This window comes from Phocoena phocoena, chromosome X, assembly GCF_963924675.1.
Source record: "Phocoena phocoena chromosome X, mPhoPho1.1, whole genome shotgun sequence".
Lineage (NCBI taxonomy): Eukaryota > Metazoa > Chordata > Mammalia > Artiodactyla > Phocoenidae > Phocoena > Phocoena phocoena.
Genome location: NC_089240.1, coordinates 8452224 through 8479354, shown reverse-complemented (window position 1 = coordinate 8479354; position 27131 = coordinate 8452224). Strand labels below are relative to the sequence as shown.

Here is a 27131-nt window from a genome sequence, read left to right as displayed (position 1 = left end):
ATAATGAGCTCATGACCCTGGCGTCAGCAGTGCCCAGTTTTGTCAGCCTTCGTGAAGTTCATTATTTAAAGTGAGGAATCTGTTCTTGTGTCGGTGTAAGGGGGTTCGTTGAATTACAAAGATGCTAGAGCTGCCATTTAGAGGAAAAGCTCCTTTCTAACACTTGCCTGTTTTAATGAGTCCCCATCATGCCTCTATGATTATCAAATCGATTGCCTTTCACAGAATTAGCTATTTTATAGCCCTGGGAGAATTTGATTAGAACATTCAGTTACCTGGTCTGAAGAACAATCTAGCTGTGGGTTCATACTCTTTGGATTGAATGGGTTGAAAATTAAATTGACAGTAGAATTTTTGTACACAAAAGCCTCAGGTGCCTTTTGGCAACTTCAGGGCACCAAAATAACGTTAGACTTGGAGATAAGTTGCACTAAAAAGATTTTGTGCTGCTGCCCACCCAATCCAGTCTATTAATGCTTTGTCCACTAAATCACTGGGTACGTGGCGTGTACCGTAGCTATACTACCACACAGAATAATACTAGTCAGATGTTTGGGGCTGAATGTACAAAGTTCAGAAATGACTCTAGACACGTTATCATTCTTCCTTCAGTAAAATAAGAACATTATCACCAATCTAATACCAAACAACAGCATTCACAACACGAAAGTGATTTTCTTGTAACGTCAGGGTTTCAATGTAAACTATCACTGCATGTTTGAATGGGCGCCACGTTAATACATGCCCCCAGAAGCGAGCCAGGTGCTGACTAAATCAGCAATGCCTGTGTTCATGCTTTTGCCGTCCCTGTAAAGTGCCTTCTAACGGAGTAGATTAACCAAAGATTTGAGCTAACTTCTGTGGTCACCAAGCCCGTTGTAAATGAAGTCTTTTTGTTTTGATAAACACAGTCTGTTTTCCTTTTTAGCATAAGATATTACCCAGAAGCAGGTTGTGTTTGACTCAAAATTCCTAGGAAGCGGTGTGAAGTTAGGTTCAGTCTCAACTACTCCTATCTTTTTTTTTAAATTGAAGTATAGCTGATTTACAATGTTGTGTTAATTTCTGCTGTACAGCAAAGTGACCCAGTTGTACACATATATACATTCTTTTTCATATTCTGTTCCATGATGGTTTATCCCAGGATATTGAATGTAGTTCCCTGTGCTGTACAGTAGGACCTGGTTGTTTATCCTTTTACCCCAGCACCTGCACTCCTGGCACCTAGTAGAGGGCTTGGTAAGTAGTCACTATGTTTTGGTGAAGTGATGTTTCTTGCTTTTCTTTTGGTATCCAAATGTCTCTAATACTCACCAATAGTGATAATACCTCTGGATTATGGTGCTTACTTGGTGTGCCCTTCCCAGAGGTGTTGACATTTCCAAAATTATTTGGTACTTTGCAAAACATCCAGCAAGATCAAGTCTCTCCAAATCTTAAAAGGGCTGAACTCAGTTTGGCTTTAGAACAAAAGAATTTGATTAAAGTAATTCATACTGAAGGGTAAATGACTGTATATTTCATCCTGAACTATTTGCAATTCAAGAGGAACTTTTTTTCCCCAAGTCTTTGCAATGGATTGTGGGAGCACGACTTTGTTTCTTAGTAGGAATGAATGCCAGATGCCCTTCCCTTACCTCAGCTTCTCATTCCTAACCCGTTCAGAATCTTGACACCTGTCTCCTGAAATGTTGATGACTTATAATCTAAAGGATATCATAGACACCCAGGAAAAGTAAACACACAGGAAATATTTTTTTCCTTCATAGCATGAAGTTTTCTCTTTTTCTTTCCTTTGGGTGGGGTAAAACGTGAGTAATTTACACAGTACTAGTCCCTAATGTAAAATTATAAAGTACTTTATATTTAGGAACATAGGTTGTTTTGTTTTAACTTAATGTGCATTTATTGTGTAATCAATGGATTATTTGCATCATCTATTCATGACTTAATTAAGGGGTCTACCATGGCATTATTTAGTGAATTAGTTTTTAAAAAATGATTTTATTTGGAAATGACACTATAAGCCACTGAAGAGAAATTTTAGCCAAAGTTTAACAAGTGTTTAGTTCACGATGAGGCATTTGCAGCTGTAAGCAATCATATTACTCTACCATCACTTAGGTCTTTGGAAAATGAAGATGTTTACTTAGGGCCGTTAAAAGTTTGATTTTAATAGTGACTCCTAAACAATACAGAATATCACTTATGGCTGACATCAGGGAGGGGAAAGAGACAGTTGTTCACACTCAGTGCTTAAGCTTCAGCCGTATTAGTTTTTATGATGTGTTTTTCTTATCATGTCAAGTGATTCCTGTTTTGCAATGAGGGCATCGCATTGACTTGGTATCATAGCACATACTTTCTGCTCAAATAAGATACGTTCAGTTAGAGAACAGCAGTGCAAGGATTGTTCGTTTGAGGCTGCTGCTACTGTCCCTTCAGTCTTCCATTTTGTTTCCTGCTCCATAAGATGCCAACAGTAGCAAGAAAGGATAGTTAAAATTCTGCCTTCCATGGAAGAAAAAAAATGTCTTTGGTAATCACATGTTCTCCAAAAAGGTATTCTCATCACGGTTGAATTGGGTGCTTTGTTGCACAAGTTAAACCAGAAAATACTTTTATCTAGAGCAGGGTGTCTCAGCCTCAGCACTGTTAACTTTGGGACCAGATTATTTTTTTGAAGGGTTGTCCTATGCATTATGGGGTGTTTAGCAGCATCCCTGGTCTCTACCCACCAGCTGCCAGTAGTGCCCTCCCCCCAGTTGTGGTGCCCAGCAATGCCTCCATATATCCCCAAATTCCTATGAGCTGGAAAGGCACCCCAGTGGAGAGCTATTAATCTAGCAGGAACTACTTTTTATAAAAAAAGAAGTTTGATCTGCGATGTTTTCCTTTTTCCAATGAGATCTATTTTAGATCCTTATTGTTTCAATCTTTATAATTTCAATAATAAATGTCAGATAATTACAGAATCAAAATTTAGGTTTGAGATGTCTGTCTGCATGGGAATGTGAATAACAGTGACCATTTTTTCTGAACAAATAATTTATATGTACAGACTAACAAAGATATTTTTTTCTGACATGCATTTAATTATATGAAATGTCTTTTGGTGATATGATAAGACGATTACATTTAGTGATAAATGAATCATCTTCATCAGAAAATTATAAAAAGAGATGAGAACGAAATAAACAATTTAGAAAAATAGTAATAGCTTTCATATTTCGTCTTTTATTATTGCAGTGAGAGGCCCGCGTACTGCAAAAAAAAAAAAAAAATGCAGAGTTTTGTATTATTACAGCCTATGAGTTCTTTCTTTTTTGGCATAGTTTTTTTTAGTGGCAATTTTATTTCAGTGTTGCTGACTGTATCATTTATTCAGTGGCTATTTGCTGAAATGTTTGCAATTAGGGGCATTTTGAATGCTTAATTGGAAAAAGGGGATCTTATATTTAAATTGGAATTATTCTGTAAAGTCTGAATGTGAATGGGTACATGCACACGCATCTATCCATCTACAGATATATTAAGGTGGAAAGAGAGACTTTCTCTGAACTGGTCAAAACACACATTTTTCCCTTTCTCCATTAGGGCACAACTTTTTTCCCCATTCTTCCATCTACCCTGTTCTCCCACCATAAAAGACATTCGGGATAGGATGCAGGTGGCCTGTAATTTATAATCATTTCAGTAGTGAAATCCATCATTCTTGGGATTATTCCCTGTCTTGTCACACATTAACTCCTCGATCGAGACAGTCTCTGCTTTGACCTCATCTGTAAAAATTTGCCTCCTTTTTCAACGTCTGCGTTTTGCTTTCTGGAGAAATAACGTTTGTTTCTCAAAGATTTGAACAAATGGAATATGAAGTTTTTCCCAGCTGCACCAGCGCAAAGTGACTTTCTTTTTCTCAGTCCTGCAACTGTTTACCCATTAAAATTACCAATTACATTTCCTTGTGTATACGTCTTGTCTCTAATTGGTACCCACTGAGGTCTGAGACAGCACAGCCTGTATTCTTTAACTTGACCCTGAAGAGATGAAGGCCTAGCTTTTATTTAGGTTAAGGTTGGTATCTGGGGAACTGTGTTCCCATTGCATGCAGCAGACATGAACCAACCCAACCCCTAAATCCAGCGCCATCAAACTAACATGAGGAAGCAGACAACAGAAGTGTCTCTGAGAAGCTTTGTTCTTCGAACCGCATCTTGAGTATGGCTAACGTGGCTGACATCCAGCAAAGCCAAAATTTACTTGAAGTAATATGGTTGGTTCAGTACTGTAGACAATAATTGTAGACCTAAAAAAAAAGTTAGGAGAATAACATCTGCTTTTCCGTGTGATATTTTCCCCCCAACTGTTGAGAGAATTATAGATTGCTCCGTCAAGAGCTTGTTTACAAGAGCTTGGCCAGTTTCAAAATGAAGCTGGCTTTGAGTCATCCCTGTTTCATCTCACTGTTTGGAAAATAAATCTGAATCGTTAAGATGTAAATACATCAAGTTAAAAGCCAAAGGCAGTGAAAACCAAGTAAAAGCAAGAAATGTACCGTGATTTAACTATTATCCCGGGGAGAAGAAGGTACATGGTAATAATTTTTATACAATGTTTTATTAAATTAAGTGGAGAGAATTTGAGAACACCATGATATCTCTTTTGTATAGTATGTAACACTATGATTTATATTAACAGTGGATGATAATGAAAGTTAAAGTACGTACGTGGGGATAGCCATATGTTTACTAAAATATAGATTGGTAATGAGATAGAGATAAAGATAGAGGTAGAAGTATAGGCAGCGCTTCTCAAAGTGTAGACTCTATACCACCAGCGAACTTATTAGAAATGCAAATTCTTAGACTGTGTCAACGCTATGCTGAATCAGAAACTGGGGATGGGATAAGGGAATCTTTGTTTTGATAAGAAGCCCTCCAGGGGATTCTGATGCACCTTCAAGTCTGAGAACCACTGATGTATAGATGGATGGATATATGGGTGTAGTTGCAGGTATGTATATAGATATAGGCGTAGGTATAGGTATCAATACAGATGTTAATACAAATATAGATATAGGTATAAATACAGATTTGTGGATATATATGTAAATCTAGATATTTGGACTTGCCATCACAGGATTTTTGTAGAGGAGCACATTATTATTATTTTTTTTTAAATATGATTCTTTATTAAATCTTATTGTGTGTCTGTGTGTGTGGTACGAGGGCCTCTCACTGTTGTGGCCTCTCCCGTTGCGGAGCACAGGCTCCGGACGCGCAGGCTCAGCGGCCATGGCTCACGCGCAGGCTCAGCGGCCATGGCTCATGGGCGCAGCCGCTCCGCGGCATGTGGGATCCTCCCAGACCGGGGCACGAACCCGTGTCCCCTGCATCGGCAGGCGGACTCTCAACCACTGTGCCACCAGGGAAGACCCCGAGGAGCACATTATTTATTTTTATTAATTATACGATTGAGGAAAACCTGGTTTTTTCTAGGCAATGACTCTATGACTTATAAACTGAGAAACTCTGTTTGGGATTCATTTGTTGAATGTTTCTCCATTAGGTTCATTTAGTGTTTGCCCTATCATGTCTGTCACAGGGGTAGTTTCCTTTGTTGTAAAGCTGGCTGCTCTTCTCTCCCCTTTGTCCTCTCTTTTTTTTAAGTTGAATTTTAGTTATTTTTAAAATATTTATTTATTTATTTTTGGCTGCGTTGCGGCGAGCGGGGGCTACTCTTTGTTGCGGTGCGCAGGCTTCTCATTGCGGTGGCTTCTCTTGCGGAGCACGGGCTCTAGGTGCTCAGGCTTCAGTAGTTGTGGCACGCGGGCTCAATAGTTGTGGCTCACGGGCTTCAGAGTGCAGGCTCAGTAGTTGTGGCTCACAGGCTTAGTTGCTCTGCGGCATGTGGGGTCGTCCCGGACCAGGGCTCAAACCCATGTCTCCTGCATTGGCAGGCGGATTCTTAACCACTGCGCCACCAGGGAAGTCCCCCCTTTGTCCCCTTTGAGGCTGGTTTCTGTGATTGGATGTACAAGTGAATGGTAGCAGAATTCTGAAGCCAGTGATATCCTAAGCCTTGGGCCATTTTGCAGACTTTTTTTGTGTGTTTTGCCCTTACATTTTTGTTTTTGAGCCTGTGTAACTTGTTTTCGGCCAGCCATTCATATGAAGCACTGTTTACAGATGGGGATGAATTAAGAAGAACTTGAACATCTGATAAAAGGAACTTTTAAAATACATTATAGTAGATTTCAAAATCATATGATACTATTTGGGAAGAAATATCTCAATATGCAAGAAAAATATTTGGGAGAATATTCACTGAGATATAGACAGTGATTGATTCTTAGATTATAGATTATTTAAATATTATTCATTTTGCTTATTTCTGTATTTCTGATGTTTTTTAGTTTTAAGCTTTCATTGCTTTGATGATAAGGAAAGACAATACAAACTAATATGTATATGAAAAATAAAAATCCTAAGAGGTAGGTTATAATTTTTTATCTTCTCCCCTCCCCTCATACCCAGAATTTAACAGTCTGCCGGTTATGCCACCGCTATTTGTTCATCAGTTTTCAGATTAAAAAAATCCTGCTAGATGGTAAAATTAAATGACGGATCTGCCTACAGAAATGGCACGAAGTCCCCTGTAGATGGATAATTGATTTAGTCATTGAAACCATGTAGCATTCCTATTTAGGGAGAAGGGACTACTTAAGTGTATGTAGCCATAAGAACATGTCTCCCTTTGCTTTTTACGCAAGATGTATGGTGACTCGTCCTTCTCAGGAAGTGTTCTGAAGTGGATAATGGCTCTGTTCCTGATATTTGCGGGCACATGGCTTAATCCTCTTTGGAAAGCCTTCCTTTGATGATAAACATAGACGTTGGTTTTAGCTTATTTCTCCTTCCCTAAAATCACTTCCTGCTTTGAAATTATACAATTCCATAACAAGTGTACACAAGCAGCAATTAACAAATGGGGAAATGAGCCATTTTATTTCTGTCCTACACATAAAGCTGAACCCATAGAATCGTGCCCCAAGGTGGGACTTGGCTCATTTCTCCAAGCTGTAGGATGCCCTGGAATAAAGCAATGTGCTGTGAACTGTGATGGTGGACCCTGGATCACTTTGATGCCCCTGGCTGATAATAATTGCCAAACCCATTTAAACCAGCTTAAATAATTAGGATTTGTAGAGGCTTGTGTCACCAAAAATCTATTGGTATAATGGGTTTCACCCAGCTGGCTCTGGTCTTTTTCCTGCAATTCTCTTGACTTTGTGTCCCCCTAAGCATCTCTAAGCTGGTATTGAGAGAACCTGTGGCAGTAACTTGGGGTAATCCACTCCCAGGAGACGTCTGGCAATGTCTGGAGACATTGTTGGTTGTCACAACTGAAGAGATGCTGCTGGCATCCAGTGGGTAGGGGTCGGTGTTACTTCTCAACAGCCTTCATACACAGAACAGTCCCCACAACAGATGACCCCAAATGTCAGTAGTGCTGAGGTTGAGAAACCCTGGCATAGAGGAAGAAAAGGTTTCCTTTTTCCTGTGTCTCTTGCTTACAGTCAAGGGAGCATTTTGCAGAAGCCTCCAGACACCTTTCCATCACGTGCCTCTGGCTGTAAGGAAGGCTGATGGCTTTCGGTCTGGGTTCCAGGATCAGTCACGGGCAGGAAGGGTGATACTACCAAGAGCAGCTCACTCAGCCCCAAAATGCATGGGAATGCCCACTCTATGCCTTGTCCACATGAAGAATAAACACACATCATGGAATGGTACTATTTTGTTCTGAGCACGAAAGGGTAATTCAGGCATCATTAAGAATCCTGTGAACTGCCAAAGAATAAACCACTCTCTGTAGCAATCCAAGTCCCCACGGTGGGATTTGGGAGAGCTTTTCTGCACCTCTGTTTTCTTCTGCGTCATCTGCATTAATACCTTTCTAGAAAAAGATAAGACTGGAAGTGACTCACTGACAATCCGAAGATTTTCTCAAGGAAAATTATCTTCAGTGAGGAGAAATGAGTATTTTAGGGAGGGTTTGCAGAACCACTTTCTATGCTGAGTCATTTAGAAATTTTTATTATTAATCGAGGTGAGAGATGATGTTAGCTTGGCCCAGAGTGGAACAGTGGAAATGATGAGAAAAGGTCAGATTCGGGCATGTTTTGAATGCAGTAACAGTAGGATTCACTAATGGATTGGCTGTGGAGTACCATATGGAGTCAGAGGTGATAGGGAGTCAAGGTTCTGGCCTGAGTCACTGAAAGGATGAACTTGCCATTGACTTAGATGGGGGAAACCATAGAGGAGTGGGTTGAGAGGAAGTTGAAGAACTTAGGGAATTCAGGCATAAAGGTCCTGGCTGGAGATATAAATTAGGGGGTGATTAGTGTATAGATGTCATTTAAAGCTTTAAGATTTGTTGAAATCACCAATAGAGTAATTGCAGATGAAAAATAAAGGAGATCCAAAGACAGAACTATGGGAAATTCCAACAGTACGTTACGTTCAGGGAGGCGAGGAGGAAATAGGAGGCAGCATAGGAGACAGAATCAGTGGCTAGGGGGCGAGAAGGACACCCAGGAGAGTGTGGCATCTGAAAAGCCAGGAGAAGAAAGTGTTTTAAAGGGAGGGGACGATGGGCTGTGATAGGTAGGTGTGATGCTTCCGATGAGTAGATGACAGTAAGTCTGTTTGCCAGATACAATCGTAGGTAATGCACAATTATCAATTAGCATACTCGTCAATAGCACCCACTTGGACTCCTAAAAGAGCTCTGGTTTGGATACATCATGGGGTTTTCTGCTGACGGGTCAAGTAAAATGAAGACAGGATTGATCAGAGGATCGAGCAGTGTCAAGGTTACTGGTAACCTCAATAAGAGCAGTGTTGATGGATGGAGGGGGCAAAAGCCTGACTGAAGTGGGTTCAAGAAAGACTGGGAAGAGAGGAAGTGGAAGGTAGGGTATATGAACACTTCTTTGAAGGCTTTATTTTCTGTAAAAAGAAGGAGAGAAATGAGGAGGTGGCTAAAAAGGGAAGTGTGATCGAGAACTTTTGTATGGTGGGAGTTATAGCAGTACGTTTTAATGTTTACTTTTACTTTAATGGGACTCATCCAATTGAGAAGAGAAAATTAATGATGTATAAGAGAATGGCTGGAGTGATGCCCTTGAGTAGGCAAAAGGGGATGGAACCTAGTGCCCAGAAGATACAAGCAAGGTGTAATAACGGATGGGATATTTAATGTGAAATAGGAGGGTGAAGGGAACTCTGGAGAAAGCCAATGACAAAAGCAAAGACAGAATCCGAAAAGTATGAGGGTTAGCAGTTCTGTTGAGCAGGGCGCGCAGGGCTTGCTGGGAAGAAGGGCCAGAGAATGATTTGAAGGAATGGATTCGGGTCAGGTCATGGAAAGCCTGGGGTCTTGTGCCAAAAGGTCTCAACTGACTGATGAACAGTGGAAGGGTTTTGAGCAGGGAAGGGCCGCGTGAAGAGAGGAATGTCACAGCAGACCAGGCAGGCAAGCATGTCCAGCATCTGTTTAGCACTAATGCTGAACGCCCTGGAGGCGTCAAGGAAGACTGGGGAGAACCTGTGGGTGAGCTAGAGACAAAGCAAGACCTGGTGACGTCCTCACCAAAGCTTCCCTTTGCTTTTTGGACAAGGGCACGGTTTATTACCACGTCTATTTATTCGACATCGAAAACAGTGCTGGATGTCTTCTTGTTCTGTTTTTGTTTTTAACTTGAGCTCTTCTGTCATATTCTGGAATTTAGGTATCTTTCCCTAAAAGAGAAAAAACAGCCACCTTTATCTCTTGAGCAAGCCAAGAAACCTCTTTCTGCTTTTGATTTTTATTTTCTTAACACTATCCACTTATAGCCTAAAACATAGTCGAGTTATGGGCTAAGGCACTTGCCTTCCTATTCTTTCCATCTGGCCAAATGGTTCATCCTTCCTCTCCAAGGTGAGAAACGCCTGTCCCTTTCATCCGATGTGTACATGGAGGCTAACAAAAGATATTTAACAAAGATGATTAATTTTACCGAAAAGATTGCTGATAAACTGCATTTCTGGACACTTAGTGAGCTTAACATCAATTAATAGTGTATGTTTTTCCTTTATGTGAAACATTATCTTGAATTTCTCAGAATTAAACCACAAATTTAAAAAGTGGACACATTGCTGTTGTACATTTTTCTAAAACAGTACACGTAAGTCTAAATAAAGAGAAAAAAATAGCTTTCAAGTTTTATTTGCGCAGATATTTCCTGGAAAGTTTCTTGAAATGCAGATTCCTGGGCAGGAGTCCTGTTGTGGTTGATTTGGGGCTGGACTCCAGCTGGTCCATTTTGTTCATTACACACCATTATCTGATTAAGGGCCGGGGAACCACAAGCCTTCCAGGAGCCCACACAAATGTCTACAGGCTGAAAAGGAAATTATTGGCTCCCAAGGTAATTATGTAAATTCTTAGCTATGTATCTTAAAACATAGGATGTCAATTTCATTGACAGTGTTTTTAACAATCTTATCACACATGAAAGCGATTTATAATGTACTTTTTTCTCTCCTAGCAAGTATTCCTGAAAATACACAATGATTACTTAAAAGTAACTGCCAAACAAGAATTCTGTGAGGTACTCATTGCCAAATCATGTCAAAATCAAAATTATAAAAATTATTTACAAAATTAGGTGATAGGCCTCAACAGTAAGCGCTTAAAAAAGCAGAGTCCTGGGACTCTACTTTTGATTAAAAGCATCCCCAGGTGATTCCAGTCACGTTTGGAGAACCAAAGGTCTAAGTGGACCTTTCATACTGCCAGAGCATTCTTGTCTTCATCCAAACGGTTATCAAATTTTCTCATCACCCGCTAAGTGCAAGGCAGCATGCTAGATGGTGAAAGTACAGTTGTAAACAACATTACTGTTGTGAAGCCTCCAGACCAATGGGAGAGACAGTCGATAGACAAATGGACAAGCATATGAAAGCAGTTACAAACTGACAAGTGCTGAGAAGAAAACCAATGGAATGTTGAGATCAAGAAGCCGGGGAACATCGATTTCAGACTGGGAAGGTCAGGGAAGGCTTTACTGAGGGAGCGGGATTACACCGGGAGGGGGAGGGGTAAGCTGGGACGAAGTGAGACAGTGGCATGGACTTAACACTACCAGATGTAAAATAGACAGCTAGTGGGAAGCAGCCGCATAGCACAGGGAGATCACCTCGGTGCTCTGTGACCGCCTGGAAGGGTGGGATTGGGAGGGTGGGAGGGTGGGAGGGTGGGAGGGTGGGAGGGAGGGAGACGCAACAGGGAGGGGATATGGGGATATATGTGTACGTATAGCTGATTCACTTTGTTATACAGCAGAAACTAACACAGCATTGTCAAGCAATTATGCTCCAATAAAGATGTTAAAAATAAATAAAATAAAAACGTGGACAAAAACAGAATAAAGAAGGAGGAGCCAGCCCTGTGAAAATTCCTGGGAAGAACATTTCAGGCACTGGGAACAGCACGGGCAGAAACCTATGCAGCACCCAGCTTGTCTTGTTTATGAGTGTCAGGCAAGCAGGAGGAAAGAGAGAGGCATGATGGGGGAGGCCGAGGAGGTCAGCCCAGACCCTTTTGCACAAGGAAATCCTGTGCAGATGGACTTTAAGTGAAGTGAACTGACAGTCTTTGCTTGCTTGCTTGTTATTTTTAAAGCTTGGGTATGGCGTGGTATTTTGTGTAGCAGCTGAACGCTCAGCTCCGGACTCAGACTTCTTGAGTGTGAATTCTGGCTTTGCCCCGTAGAGGCAGAGTGATCTTGGACATATTCCAACATCTCTTTGCTCAAGCCCTTACCCGTAAAATGGAAGTAATAATAGTACCTACTTCAAAAGGATGTTTAACATATTGAATAAATACATGAGAAGCACCATATATGTTTTGATAATGTGTATTTAAGGAGACCATTCTGGTTTCCTCTCTGGACAATTAGTTGTGCAAGGGCAAGAGTGGACATGGTTAGGTTGGTTAGAAGGCTGTTAAAGTTGATCAGGAGAAATGTGATGGAGGCTGGAGGTGGGATGGTGAAAGCAGAGTTGGAGAAGAGAGGTAGGATTCCTGATTTTTTTTGGAGGCAGACTTGACAGAACCTGGGAATGGATTAAATGTGGGACATGAAGTGAAGAAAAGAATTCAGAAAAAACATTTGGTTTCTGGCTCAACTAATTGGGTGCATAAAAATCGTCATCTTCATCATCATCAATCATCATCAATATCATCAACCTTTATTGAGCAGGTCTGCATGCCAGGCAGTGAGATAAATGCTTTATATACACCTCTTAAGATGTAGGAGGCTTAGGTACAAAGGCGTTTGCCAGAAAGGAGAGTCAAGAGTTCAGCACTGGATAAATGGAGTTTGAGATGACCCCGAGATACCAGATGGAAGGGTCAAGAAGCCAGTTGCATAGTCGACTCTATAAAACTCAGAGATGACTGGTTTGAAGATAATGTTCACGAGTCATGAACTTTGCGATGGAATTCACCACAGTGTTCTTTTATGTAATGATTTGGGCTGTTACAGTAATGTTTTATTTCTTTTGGCCTCTACTCCTTTCTTTGAGTTCAGGACCTGCTTCCTAACAACCTTTGTGTCCATTGAATTTTCAGTCAGTTCTCCATAGTTGTAAGATAATGCGTTGCATTAACATTTCTGATTCTGAACAGAACTCTACCGAGCTCACCTTGTCCAATCTGAAGTCCGTATTCTCCATGAAACATTTCCTAGTTAAAACTCAAGGAAACTTTCCTTCAAGTTATGCTCTGGAATCAACAGCATAATACCGATTCATAGGGGTATAGAAAATCATTTCTTTACAGTGTTTAAATTGACATTTGAACAGTTTTTCCAATCCCACACAGTTAGTGGCATAAGGTCTTGAGAAAGCATGAAACATTTTTTTATCAGCCTCAGATTTCGGCAAGCTTGCCAAGCACAGTTCATTTTCCATAGAAATTCACAAACCTGGGCAGTGGCCAAATTTTCGGAGTCGCTGAGTATAAGCCAGTGAATAAAATTGTTAAACCCTTTGATTTCCCCCCACATTTTTCCCTTAAAAAGTAACATAGCATGTGCCTCTGAGTTTTATTATTTGACATCTATTACCCACAGCACTCAAGTGTGTTTGAGAAAAAGCCTGTATGAACGTTCCAGCACAGATGCGCACAGGCGGGGTCTGTTGGCAACGTTCATTTGCAGCCTTGCTTATCCCTCAGACGGAAAAGCCTCCTCCTTCCAGCGACGTCCTTCAGAGGGCAATGGTACCAACTTGTAAAAATGAATAATTTTTAAAAAAATTTATTTTACTGAAGTACAGTTGATTCCAGTGTGTTAATTTCTACTGTACGGCAAAGTGATTCCGTTATGCATATATATGCATTCTTTTTCATATTCTTTTCCGTTACGGCTTATCACATGATACTGAATATAGTTCCCTGTGCTCTACAGTAGGACCTTGTTGTTCATCCATTCTCTATATAATAGCTTGCATCCGCTAATCCCAAACTCCCAATCCGTCCCTCCCCCTTGGCAACCACAAGTCTGTTCTCTATGTCTGTGAGTCTGTTTCTGTTTCAAAGCTAAGATCATTTGTGTCATATTTTAGATTCTACCTATAAGTGCTATCGTATGGTATTTGTCTTTCTCTTTCTGACTTATATCCCTGAGTATGATCATCTCTAGGTCCATCCCTGTTGCTGCCAATGGCATTATTTCACCCTTTTTTATGGCTGAGTAGTATTCCGTTGTATATATTTACCACCTCTTCTTTATCCATTCATCTATCACTGGGCATTTAGGTTGCTTCCATGTCTTGGCTATTGTGAATAGCACTGCAGTGAACATTGGGGTGCATGTATCTTTTTGAATTCTGTTTTTTCTCCTGACATATGCCCAGGAGTGGGATTGCAGGATCATATGGTAACTCTATATTTAGTTTTTTGAGGAACGTCCATACTGTTCTCCATAGTGGCTGTACCAATTTACACTCCTAGTAACAATGTAATGTAGGAGGGCTCCCTTTTCTCCACATCCTCTCCAGCATTTATCATTTGTGGACTTTTTAATGATGATGGCCATTCTGACCAGTGTGAGGTGGCACCTCATTGTAGTTTTGATTTGCATAAAAATGAATAACTTTAAGGACTTTTAAAGGTTGAAAAACTTTCAGACACATCCAGAATAGGCAAAAATTACATGCTGGTCCAGAACGTGATAAATTCCAGACACTGTGCATGGTAACTGATTGGGGCCGCTAGTAAACCTTTCTCTTAAGACTAGTCCTAACAACAGAATGCACTGACTCAAGCAAAATCTCGAGCATGGGACAGGATGGAACTAGTTATCATTAAGAAAATAATTTTTGTAGGCATTGGTACATTGTGCCCAAGAATAGTTTGGAAAGATAAAGGATATGGAAACAAATAATACTAATGGGTATCAGTAATTAAAATGTGTCAGTAACTCTAATGTAGTTCTCTTCGTGAATGATAAAATTATGTAAGAATGTTGGATTTCTTTAACCCAGTGACCACTGCGGTAGTCTCTTCATCGAATTGCTTCCTTCATTGGCATCACCTGCTAATTTCGTTTTTACTTATGACTGTAAAAATGCACAATAGCGCCTAGAGGCAATACCCTTATTTTTAAAATGCTCAAAAAAATAGCCCCTTTCCCTTCAAAAAAAAAAAAAGGTGAAGGGTAACAATTTACTACTGAATTTCAGCTATGAGAAAGTTACTGAGCTGTGAGGGGCCACTGTGCTTAAGTCACATGTCATCTTTGGAGAGGGCAGCTACATGGGATACAGGAGCAACTGTAAGTTCGAAAGGACTCTCACAAGTGGGAACCATGGGCGTGCTGGGAATGGAGTCACCACCCGGGAATGAAGGAGTCAGGGCGGAGAGGGGCCAAACCATGAAGCCGGAGCAGAATTCTTGTCAACAGTGGCCTAGAAATGAAGCTGAGGAGAAGGGTCCTGGTTTGCCAGGGGCCAGTAGTCACGGTTCCGTGCTTGGGGAAGCCCTCTCTCATCATGGCAAGCCTGTGGCCAGCCAAGCCACATAGGTGAATCTACAGGAGTGAGGGTGATCTCAGAAGAGCCCAGTGTAATCGGGGAAGGGTTGGGGCAAGGCAGTAAGAGCTAGCGTTTCATTTTTTAATGGAACAGCTTTATTGAGGTATAATTCACATACCATACAATTCACTCATTTAAGGGGTGTAATTTAGCGGTATAGTCAGAGTTGTGCAACCATCACCACAATCGATTTTAAAAGTTTCATCACCCCCGGAAGAAACCTTGTGCCCCTTAGTCATTACTGCCCCCGATCCTCCCATCTGCCTCAGCCCCTGACAACCACTAATCTTTTGCCACTCTGTAGATTTGCCTGTTCTGGACATTTCATGGAAATGGAATCGTACAATATGTCGTCTTTTGTGTCTGGCTTCGTACACTCAGCATAATGTTTTCAAGGTTCATCCACGTTGTAGCACGTATCAGTTCTTCCTTCCTTTTCATAGCTGAATAATTCCATTCTATGGATATGTCACGTTTGGTTTCATTATTCATTGATTGATGGACATTTGGGTTGTTTCCACTTTTGGGCTATTATGAGTAACGCTGCTGTGAACAATTTTGCGTACAAGTTTTTGTGTGGACGAATAGTTTCAGTTCTCTTGGGCGTATAACTAGGAGTGGAATTTTGGGGTCATGTGGTAACTATACGTTTAACATTTTGAGAAACGAAAAACTGTTTTCCAAAGTAGTGTCTCGTTGTGGTTCTGATTTGTATTCCCCTGATAGCTAACGATGCTGAGCATCTTTTCCTGTGCTTCTTGGCCGTTTGTATATTTCCTTCAGAGACATGTCTATTCAGAGCGTTTGCCCATTTAAAAGTTGGGTTATTTGGGTTTTTTACTATTGAGTTGTAAGATTTGTTTATATATTCTGGGCACAAGCCCCTTATCAGATATATGAGTTAGCATTTCATTTACATGCATTCCCTCCAGCGTTCATACTGCATCTCTACCATTTACTTTAAACTGGTATACATCCATATGACCATTTACCTCAGTTTTGTAACTTTTAGAATTTTACCCCTGGTAAGTTCTCGGTGCCTCTCCACCTCATGTTGCAAAGGAGGCCTTTCAGAGCCGAGAGTTCCCCAGGGTGTCTGACTCAGAGGGTCACAGTGACCCCAGGCCTTCTCCCTCCCAGGGCCTCTAGTTGCACATTCCAGCCAGGGAGCCTTCCTGCCCTGCCTGGCTGCTCTAACTCTCTGAGCAATATCCCCGTCTCCAGGCTCCTTCTCTGTTCCCACACTGGCCAGGGGCTCTGTGTGGGGAGGATGGGAAGTCAGATCTGCCTGGAGCTGCTGCTACTGCTGAGATGTAAGGACCCTGGAGAGGTAAGAAGATACTGTGTGTACATTTCAGTCTCTGTGTTTGTGCCTCTTGCTTGAAACAAGGCAGGGCCCAAGCCAATAAGATATGGACCACTCACGGGGTAGTAATCCTGGAGCTACGTCAGGGGAAGGTAGACACAAGCAGGAAAGGATGAGAGAGCAATTGCTTTGGAGGGATTCACTCAGCTTGTTCCAGCACCAGAGTCGCTTTCAACTTCAAAGTGCAGATGGTTCAGATGACACTTAACATGTCTCTGCCTGTTGCTTTAGGAGAAGGTTCAGAGCCTTCGAGCCAGGCTGACTGGAATGTTCCATATCATTGCCAAGACACTCATATTTTTATTGAAAGCTTAAAGTGAATCTCAGTAAGGACCTGCCATTTCTTCTGTACCTTTCCTTTTGGCTGTTTTCTCGGTATTTAAAAATGGATGCAATTTGACTTTAGCAACGCACATTGCCTTATATCGTTACTGTCGCAGGGGTCTTAGTGGCCTTCTACTGCAATATTTTTCTGAGACAGATAAAGAAACTGAGTGTAGGAGTGGATCCCATTGTGGCAGGGTCACCTGGCTAGTCCGTGACAGAACTGAGACTAATCATCATTGCTTTTGAGCTTCTCTTTGGGTCTGGATCATTGGGTACCATGTAATGACAGAAATTTGGGACAGGGGCACGTCTTGCCCCTCCCCTCAGTATGATGGAAGATCAAGATTCTATGTCATCTGCAAGCAATATGGGTACCGGTGTGAAACCACAGAATGTGGTCTGACTCTTCCATGCAGCAAAGACAGACGATTGATGGGGAAAATCAGAAAGCCTTGGTTTTGCTGCTTGCAATCTCTCGTACAAACCTTATTTTTTGTGATTCCACCTTTTTACGATTTCATAGAAAGACCTCAAAATTCATCTTTTCTTAGTATTAATTTAGAATATTACCGAAGTGTTCACAGAGCTTAGAGACTTGCTGGTTTTCTATAGCTACAAGTAAAGGTTTCTTTGAATCCTTCCTAAAGGAACAGAGGGTATCATGTGAAACGTTAGCTTCTTTGGTGAATGTTTTTAACACCCAGAAGGTGAAATCACAGGCTTTCCTGCAGGTGGGCAACCTCTTACCTTAAACTATGTGACCATGCTGCTTCGATTCATTTGCAGATTTCTTCCTCTCTCTGTCGTGCACACATTGCCACTATCCATATAAAGCAGTTTAAATATATATTAATTATTTAATTTGTTAAAAACCAAGTTACTTTTGGAGAAAATTTATTGCTCTTAAATCCCCATCATTTACAATCTGTTGAATGATTCCATCTTGAAAGAGAGCAAAGACTTAATATAGAGATTCTGATTATTTATAGTTATTAGCAACTGTAAGAGAAATCTACTTCAGGCTGCAGTAACTGCAGGTTCCTGGATACCTATCGCTGTTCATCAGGAACGTTCTTTTCCGACCTGTGGGAAAATAAGCCACAAAGGCAGTAAATCCCCTTTCGTTTTCCAACTCTCTTCAGAAATCTTGCTGATAGGAATTGCACATTTAAGCAATGTTCAGTAAATACTTTTAAAAATCCATCACTGTCTTTTCTTAAAAAAAGATTTTGAAGTTACTCACTTGTGCCTATTTTCAGATTGAGAACAAATTATTTGTGGAAACCAGGTTGAGCCCAAGTTCCTCATCACAGGGTGAAAGTTGGATTTTGTAAATCTTCCAAGCCCAGGTTTCTTACTGCATGCAGCTGTGCAAATTCGCCAGTGTTTCCTTCTCTAGTCAGGACCCGGTGGAAGGAGCCAGTTTGGACTGCCACCTCGATAGCTAGCATTTGTGGACACTTCAATGCAGGACGCTATTGACATATTTGAACCTTTTCATATATTTTAATCTGGACATCAGATGCCGGGTAGAGAAAGTATGCGAGCCAGTCAGTTCCGATTCAATGTCATGCTAATAGTATATCAGCAGCCTTCCTATTCTGACCATTCTCGGTGAACTTCACGGTGTCACTAGAACTGGTCTTTCCATGTGTGTTGAATATGAGTTCAGTGCTCTTCCTGGGAAGGAAGATAATGTAGGGCCAAGGCCTGAATTTTCTAAGATGTCATTAGTTCCCACTGTAGCTTTCTCTGAACGAATCAGTGAAAGACAGCACCTTGCTATTCCTATAAGGACTGGACTTGCGTTTGTTTGTTTTCATTCCATCTTTTGGAACCAAGGAAGGAGTGAGGGCTGGTCATGCTCGGGTTCGCACCCACAGCTGGAATGGATGGGGTTCTCCTGGTTGCCATGGCAACGCTGCCCTGGTGTGGTGGTACTTGCCCACATTTGCAGAGCTTTCCTCCCCATCTGTGGTGGTTGACCAAAACTGCAGAGGAGTTATTGGGTTAGGAGCTCTTTAGCTTTCTTTACAATTAGCTCCTTATCACATCCTTGGGAGGTCAAATGGGCAGGAAAAATTAAGTGACAACAAGAGACGAGCTTTATGACTCAGATCAAGTTGAATTTATATTTGCTGTTAGCAATAGACACAGGTTGTTTTAATTAGGATCTTAGAGGCAGATGACAAATTAGTTTACCTTTTAAATGGCACTCATCAAACATGGGACAGGATGTGCGTGTTTTAAGTAATGCCTCATTTCTTTTTCTAGTTTAAAGTTTAGACAAGTCCTCATTCTGTAAACTGGGGACAGAGACAACTTTTCCTCTATAAGGTTGTGAAAATTAAATGAGCTGATAGATGTCATGTGCTTAGAACAGTACCTAGAATATAACAAGAGCTCAGTAATGTTCAATGTTATATTATCTTTACTTTTGCATGACAGTGTGGTGGCTTTTTAATGCTAATGATGGTTCCTTGAGCAAATATTAACCACACCGACCAGTCTCCAGGTATTTTTCTAAATCTTCCTCAAGGACTTTATCAGCTAGTGGGGAGACCAAAGTAGAAACAAGTAGTTGCTTGAAGTAGCAGCATGCCCAACATATTCTGGGAAAACTCGAGGCCTGAGCACTCCAGCCCGTGTGGGCCAACAAGAAAAAGTCCCGAGATGAGGCATTGAGCTGAAGCTCACGCGTACAGGGGCAGGGGAAGGGGCTTAATCTCACTTGGAAGAGTGTCTCGATTTTGGTATTTGAATAGATAGGATGTTCTGTGTCTTGGGTCCATCCAATATTGTAGATTGCCCGAGGTCTGCCCTCAATCAAAGTAGGTCTCCGCTACTTAAAGCACACTGCTTTCTATTCTCCATCGTTGTCAGAGGTTTTTTGGTAATAATTTTGTAACAAAAACTTTATTATATTCATCAAATATTTGGAGAGTGATGGTTCTGAAAGTCACGAGAATCAAGGCATCTTAAATCCCTGCCCACCCTATGGACACAACTACTTATTTCTCATTAGTCTGCCGAAGTCAAGTAAATCCCGAAACAGGACTCTTCCCAGACAAACTCAATGCGTTCTAATCCAGCAGTTACTCTAATGACTCACGGTCTGGTTATTTTTCTCCTCTTTATTACTCAGGTAATGCAATCACTTTTATGTAACTTCAGAAGAAGCAACTATTCTAATTTCTGCAGAATGGCTTTGATTTAGAGACATCAGCTGATTTAACCTTGGAGTGACCGTCTCTTCATCTTGCAAGTTTTCTTTAATAGCCTGGTCACTCCCCAAGCTCTTTAGATTTTTCTGATGCAGTGGGTACAAGAAGTGAAAAGCCCTTTGTGTGAGATCCTGTACCAAGTTTACTAACTTTAAGATGTGAGCTTTTGGTTTTTCTTTCTCCATGACGTTTTAGAAATGCACACAGACTCGTACATTTGTTCAGAGTCTCATTCTTTCTTATGTTAAGCTCTGAACACACAGTATGATTCAACATTGGCATTGTTTCCAGAGTAGGGTTTCTCAGCTTGAGCAGTGTTGGCATTCGAGGCTGGGCCATTCTTTGTTGTGGGGTCTGTCTTGTGCATTGGAGGAGTATCAACAGCATCCCTGGTCTCTCCGTACTAGCTACCGATGGTACCACTTCAACCCCCATCTACACACACACACACACACACACACACACACACACACACACACCCATTATGACTCCAGGCATCTCCAGATGTCCCCTAGAAGGCACAGCCGCCTGGTTGAGAACCACTGCTCTCGTGAAAAACAGTTTGGTAGAGAAATCCCTAAAGTGGAATTAGCTGAACTGTGACCAATGCCAGAGTGACAAGGGAAGGTTCAGAGTTGGAAGTCAGTATACACGGGGGCCAGGCCTTACCAAGCAGGTGAAAGGAAGACATTCAGGGAGAGGAGGTCTAATGCTCTGGCCTCCAATGAGCCTTGTGCAGTCCATGCCACCCTCCTGGTGGATTTACTCTCCTACTACCCTTAGAGTGACCTTGGGGGTGGCGAAGGACAGCCTCGGGGGATGTCAGATAGGAGAACGCAGGGATCATGCAGTGTAGCAGTCAGTAAGGGAGGTGTTCGGGTAGCTATATGTCAGAGAAGGCACATTGAGACCTGACAGATGTGTTCGACTTTGGAGCCGTTGCCCTAGAAAACTTCCATGTTATTTCCAAATCCTGTATCATCCCTGCTTCCAACTGTGTAGTGTTCCCTTTGTGGGCCTACGGAGCCAGGAGAAGGCTCCCTTTCTGAATCTAAGAGTGGTAGCCAACATTTATGGAACTTGGAGCTCACTGATATGAAAAGACCCAGAGATGGATGTTAGTACGACTTACAGATGAAGAAATTGAGGCACGGAGAGGCTAAGAGACTTGTCCAGGCTTCCACAGCAGGTAGGCAAAGGTCACGATTGTGAACCCGGACAGCTTGAACCCAGACACCCCACTGGGAAGCCATCCTTGCCCTTGTGTGGACACTTCACTGACCCCAGAGCCCCCGCATTCCACAGACAAATTTGAAGCGTGGAAAATTCTTTGGAGAGGAAAACAAGATTTGGCTCTTCTGCGGAAGTTATTTAACATTGTTGTGAATATTTTTGATTAATAAAAAGAAAAGAAAGGCTGGACCCTGGGCTATTTTTTGTTGACCATAGGGCATGGCATTTGTAAGGGGGCTTCACTGAAATGGATTTTTTTATTGGATGATTCAGGTGTGATTTATCGAGGCAAATATTTTGGGACCTAAATGACCATTTCTTTCCTCCCACCTCAACCTCTTCTCTCCTCACCACTCCCAGCCCTATCTTATTCCTCAAGTATTATTTATCTTCTCAGAAGAGTCAGGTGTTTCAGATGAAGCCAGGATGAATTCTTCCCAGCAGGGAAGTGTTTTTGAATAAGTAAATTTCAGCCAATGACCCCTGCTGATAAGGCTCTAGACCAAATGGGGGCAAAAGGAATTAGAAGCCAAATCACAAAACAGTAAGTAAAAATTCTGATTAACAAGAATCTCACAACAAACATAGACTGATGGCTATTTTATTAAAGCAATATGGAACCCACCTAGAGACCACTCTGTTCTGGTAATGTGGGAGATCGTTTGAAGTCATTTTTCTCTTGGGATTTCCATGTTAAGCCATTCACAGCCAGATCTCTTTTTAAAAAAGTTAATACAGTTCCTTGCTATTTTGTATTCTTTTTAAAGTCTTGGTCTTAAACTCGGTATTAGTACTTCTGGCAAGCGGTTACTGCTAAGGGGCACACTTCAGATTTAGGGGAAAAGTCAGTGTTTTCATTTTGTGTTGAGTTGGGAGAGGAAGTGGTCAATTTGACATTGCTTGTAAATAAAGTGAGCAACTTGACCTTTTTCCCTTGATAGAAGTATCATGTACCTTGGTGATGATAACAAATACAATAGCCATACAGTCTCTCAGTCTCTAAATGGTTAGAGTGGAGAGAAGTTTTGTTTAAAATTTCAAGTTGTTCAAATGGTATATGTCTCCACATATGTCCTTTTACTGCAGGTAAACTCAGTTGGCATGTATGCGGGTATCTGTGTGTGTGTGTATGTGTACGCACCCATTTGTCCTATGTTGCGCTGTTGGTTTGAACCACAAAATAGAAAAGAATGTAAATATTTTCCAACGCTTACAGGCAGTCAGCCACCCTCAGGGATGGACAAAAGTTTGTTAGTTTTTTCTTTTATCTTTCCATCAGCTTACACTTTGGCCTGTTTCCAGTGAAGCCCTAGGTCAAGGGCAGCCCCCACCTCCTACCGCCAGTGCGGACGTGGCTGGTAGAGGTCTGAAAATAAATGACCATTTCTTTGGAACTAACTTAGTGTCTCTTACAAGAAAAATTAATTTAGTGGAACTCTGGATTTGTCTATTTTAAAAGCAAACTAGAGGGGAAACCATTTTGGAGTGTGTGATTCGACCTGACGAAGAGAAGGGCGCTTCTACAGTTCTTCGAAAATTCCCGTACAAGATCGTGATTCCTGGAATGCTTGGAAAATGGCTGGAGATGATCAGTTTTAACCAGCAAATCTGTTCTGTTTCATCTTTTGTTTAAAATCTTGGAATTCGTAAGAGTTGCTTTTCTACTTCAGGAAGCAGTGTATAGAGCAGCGCTGTCTAGTAAAACTCTCGGTGGTGACAGAAATGTTCTGTATCCATTCTGTATGGTAGCCACTAGCCCCATGTGGCCTTTTAGCACTTAAAATGTATCTAGTGTGACTGAGGAACTGAATTTTCAATGTTATTTCATTTAAATTTTTAACAATTTGAATAGCCGCATGAGGATGCGTACTGAACGGTGCAAGTGTAGAGCATAATTACCAGTCGGTGTATGTCTCTGATTTTAAATATTCCGTTATATTATCGCCCTACATATCTAAATTTTGATTTGGAAAATGTGACAACTATTCCTGTCTCTAAGTGAAGATTACCTCCAGGTAATCCTTTGATTCCCGTCCTCAATGCTGCTTTGCTTGTTAAAAGGCTCTTGCCTTCCAAACAGCTCATCATCCGAGAGCCATATATCTGGCAATGAGTAATAAGCATTACTCATTAATTTAAATAAGTAAGACTCCAACCTTGAGTTTTCTTTCAATTTAATAAAACCAAACTTCACCTAAAAAAAAAAGATAGGTGGTTATGAAAATGCAGCCTGGAAATTAGCTTGTTAGATTGCACTTTCCTTCGCCTTTTCTAATAAGTGAACTGTGTGCATTTTCTGGTTAATTGGAGTTGTTAGTGATTGAGGTTGAGCTCTTCAGATGATTCAGACCCAATGTAATTAAGCATAGGAGAGAAAAACTGTACATTATAGCTAGCTGAAGCCCAAAAGTAAAATTAGATAATTTACTAATTTTAAGTCAGCAATAGTTCAGGTATTATTTGAATCAAAAGAGAACCCATTTAATTTGGAAAGTCACCACAAGCCCCCTCTCTTTAAGGGTTTAGGGCTGAGACATTGAGTTTTCTCTTTGACCTGCCTGCTCGTTGAATGCAGTTAATCTTTGATAGAATTTCAGCGGGAGCTGCCTCGATGGTCATTTCTATTTTATTTTATTTTTGTTGTTTCTAATTCTTTTCCTTAACTTTATAAGGCTCATATCTTCTTTGCTGTTTGATCGTATTGTTCGTTTTTGTTCCCGCTAAAGCCAGCTGCCCCTTTCCCTTCACCTGTCTTTGGTCCAAATATTCCTCCAAAAAATCAAGTACATATGAACTGACTTGTGCTTGGAATTTACCTGCAGGGGGCCCACCAAGATCCAAAACTCACATCAAAGGGAACTGAAGGAAGGGGGTGTGTCTGGATTAAAGCGGGAGAAAGGGAAAACAAACTTTAAAAAAATTAAATTTTTCCTGATTACAGAAGTAACTTATGTTTTTTGTAGAAAAATTGGACCTTCATACAAACAGATGTATCTTCCTCCTACTTTTTTTCTATGCACATCTATGTATGTGTGTTTAAATTATTTACATGTTACGGTGATGTGTAATATTCACATATGGTATAGTCTTGGTCTTAAATTTTACTTTATCACATTTTCTCCACTAATAAATTTTCTTCTAGAGCATCCTTTTTATCACACAGTTCCTTCAGATACATATAGGAAAATTTATGTGAGGTCCAGTTTCTCCCTGTTATACATAATGCTGTAATCAACATCTTTGAACATATCTTTCCGTGCGTTTCGATGACTCTCTAGGGGTAGTTCCTTTACGTGTATTTGCACCCTGGAAAAAATTATGCATATTGAAGTCTCACTAGCAAGCAGTGAATGAGAGCAGAGCAGATTTCAAATGTACTAGTGACATGGGAGTGGTTATGGTGAGATGAGAGTTTCCTTGAGGTGGTCTACTCAACTTCATCTGTATCTTTTCGCTTCATTTCAAAGACATAGCACAGCTTGTTAAATAATATACTTTTGCTTTTTTACGGATTTCAGAAGTCCTTATGTATAATTTTGGGTTTATTAGTGCATTTATGATCAGTATTGCTATTTATTTCAACCGATACTTTGAGTCTTGGTCACTAGTATCTAGTGATTTTTCTTCCATATTTGATTCAGAAACGTACAACATTGGGTGGCTGACTAAGCCTGAGTTTTAATTAATTAGAAATGCTCTTTTTATTCAATTTTTATCAGCTTTGTTACACTATGTAGTGATAGCCACATACACCTACATGTATTTTGTCCGTTGCAGCCATCTGCCACAGTTAGGCAATCAGGAAATAAAATAGTCTCAGAGTGACTGTGGGACTTCCAGAATAACAATCCAAAGGTCAACACACTTTATTTTGTTAGGAAGAATATATATACATAGTAAGCCACATATTAGGAGGTGTAAATATACATTAACACGAAGAAGAAGGGATAGCCAGGAGCAGAAAGCGATGTTTAGAACGACAGAGCAATACAGGGCAATTTAAAACAGGCATAACAGCAGTATTACCTCTGAATTTCCGAGACAACACACTTCACTGATGGGTGTCCATAAGTCTCATTCTGGGCCGTCAAGCAGATGCTCTGTTGTGATTAATATGCCTGTCCATCGTAGAAGACTGTGATGAAGATGATTATGTTAAAACACATGTTTGGGCATTTAATACACAAGTTTCAGTTCCTTATAAAGTTAACTTATGCAGTACATCTCATACCACAGTGAGTAGTCTTCAGAGTCCAAAACCTGACATTTTCTCTGTAATTCAAAAAATGATTTGAATATATATATGCATATATATAATTTGAATTATTATAAAAGGAGAATTATTTTGTCCATGGCTTTCCTAAATAGAGAATCCTCTTAGAGCAGAAAAATTGAAAGCAGCTCCAGTCTGACTCTGAAGTTCGTGTTCTTTCCCATATCACACACAGTCTTCAAGTAACATCATTCCTTACACGCTTAAAATGTTTCTCAGTAGGAGTAAACATAATGGCGATATTTTCGTGAGCTGTGGAAGGCGGAGTATGGTGGAGGCATATATTTCGGAGAATACACCAGGATATGTATTTCTGTCTATCTTCCTATCGGATTGTTTTTTTCAGGGAAGTCGTTGACAAAATAATTCTCCTTAGTCCTGGCCATAGAAGCTTTATGTTGTTGGAAGAGAAAGTTTGCTGGCATATCATAAATGATAGGGGTCCCGATACTGATGTCATGACCCACTAATCAATTGTGACCCACAAGTGAAAGACACTAGCATAGAAATAGAGTGTATCATTCATCTAGCGATAGATGGTTCCAAGGTTGGTTAATTCAGGGACACGATGATGCCACCAACGTCCTAGGGGCTTTCTGCCTTGCCACTTGCCCCTCCTGGTCACAAGATGGCAGACACAACTCTAGGCATCACATCCTCAAACAAATAGATCCAGAGACAGAACAGCACTTTTTCCTAGCATGTATGTATACATCTTAAATTAGAGGGTAATTCTTTCCCCCAGAAGCTCCTCCTCTCCTGCTAGACTTCCCTTTTAGCCTCATTCATTGTTTAAGTTCCACCACAACCAATCCCTAAATCAGCAAGGGAAATAGATACCACATTTGGTATGGATATGGTATGCTACGGTAACTGGAGGAGTGAACATTCGTTCCGTGGGGCAGGGGAGGGAGTTCCTCTCTCCTGAGTTTGTGGAAGGCCCGATGCTCGGATTAATTCCAGCACAGCCGACAAGGAAGGAGTGGTGAGGAAAGGTGTGGCACACCTAGCTAACGATGTCTGCCACCTTTGCCAGGGCATTTTGACTATACTTCTGTCATAGTGTTAATATTATTAGGCCTTCTCTTATCATTATCTGTGAGCTTATTTTATCTCTTCGGTAGATTCCAGATTCCTTAAGGATGGGGACTCACCATTTTTATCAGGACATGGAATAGTGCTTTGCCCTAAAAGGTGATGAATAAATATTTACTAAATTGATTAGAATTGGCCTATGCCAATTGATTAAAAGCTTTCCTACTTTTTTATTGACTCTGAATTCTTTAAAATCAAGTTATTTGTTTGAATATCAACACCCTCCCAGTAAAGTTTTGTTTATTCATTCCAGAAAATGATTAAGGGGCCTTAATCATAAAGGTATTGGAGGGCTTCCCTGGTGGCGCAGTGGTTAAGAGTCTGCCTGCCGATACAGGGGACACGGGTTCGTGCCCTGGTCTGGGAAGATCCCATGTGCCGCGGAGCGGCTGGGCCCATGAGCCATGGCCGCTGAGCCTGTGCTCCGCAGCGGGAGAGGCCGCAACAGTGAGAGGCCCGCATAC

General features: G+C 41.0%; 1 protein-coding gene across 1 annotated transcript in view; it reads left to right on the top strand.

Annotated features, from left to right (window-relative positions):
* ARHGAP6 (Rho GTPase activating protein 6) overlaps nt 1-27131 on the top strand; it is a 485204-nt gene that overhangs the window by 313011 nt on the left and 145062 nt on the right. The window lies entirely within an intron of this gene.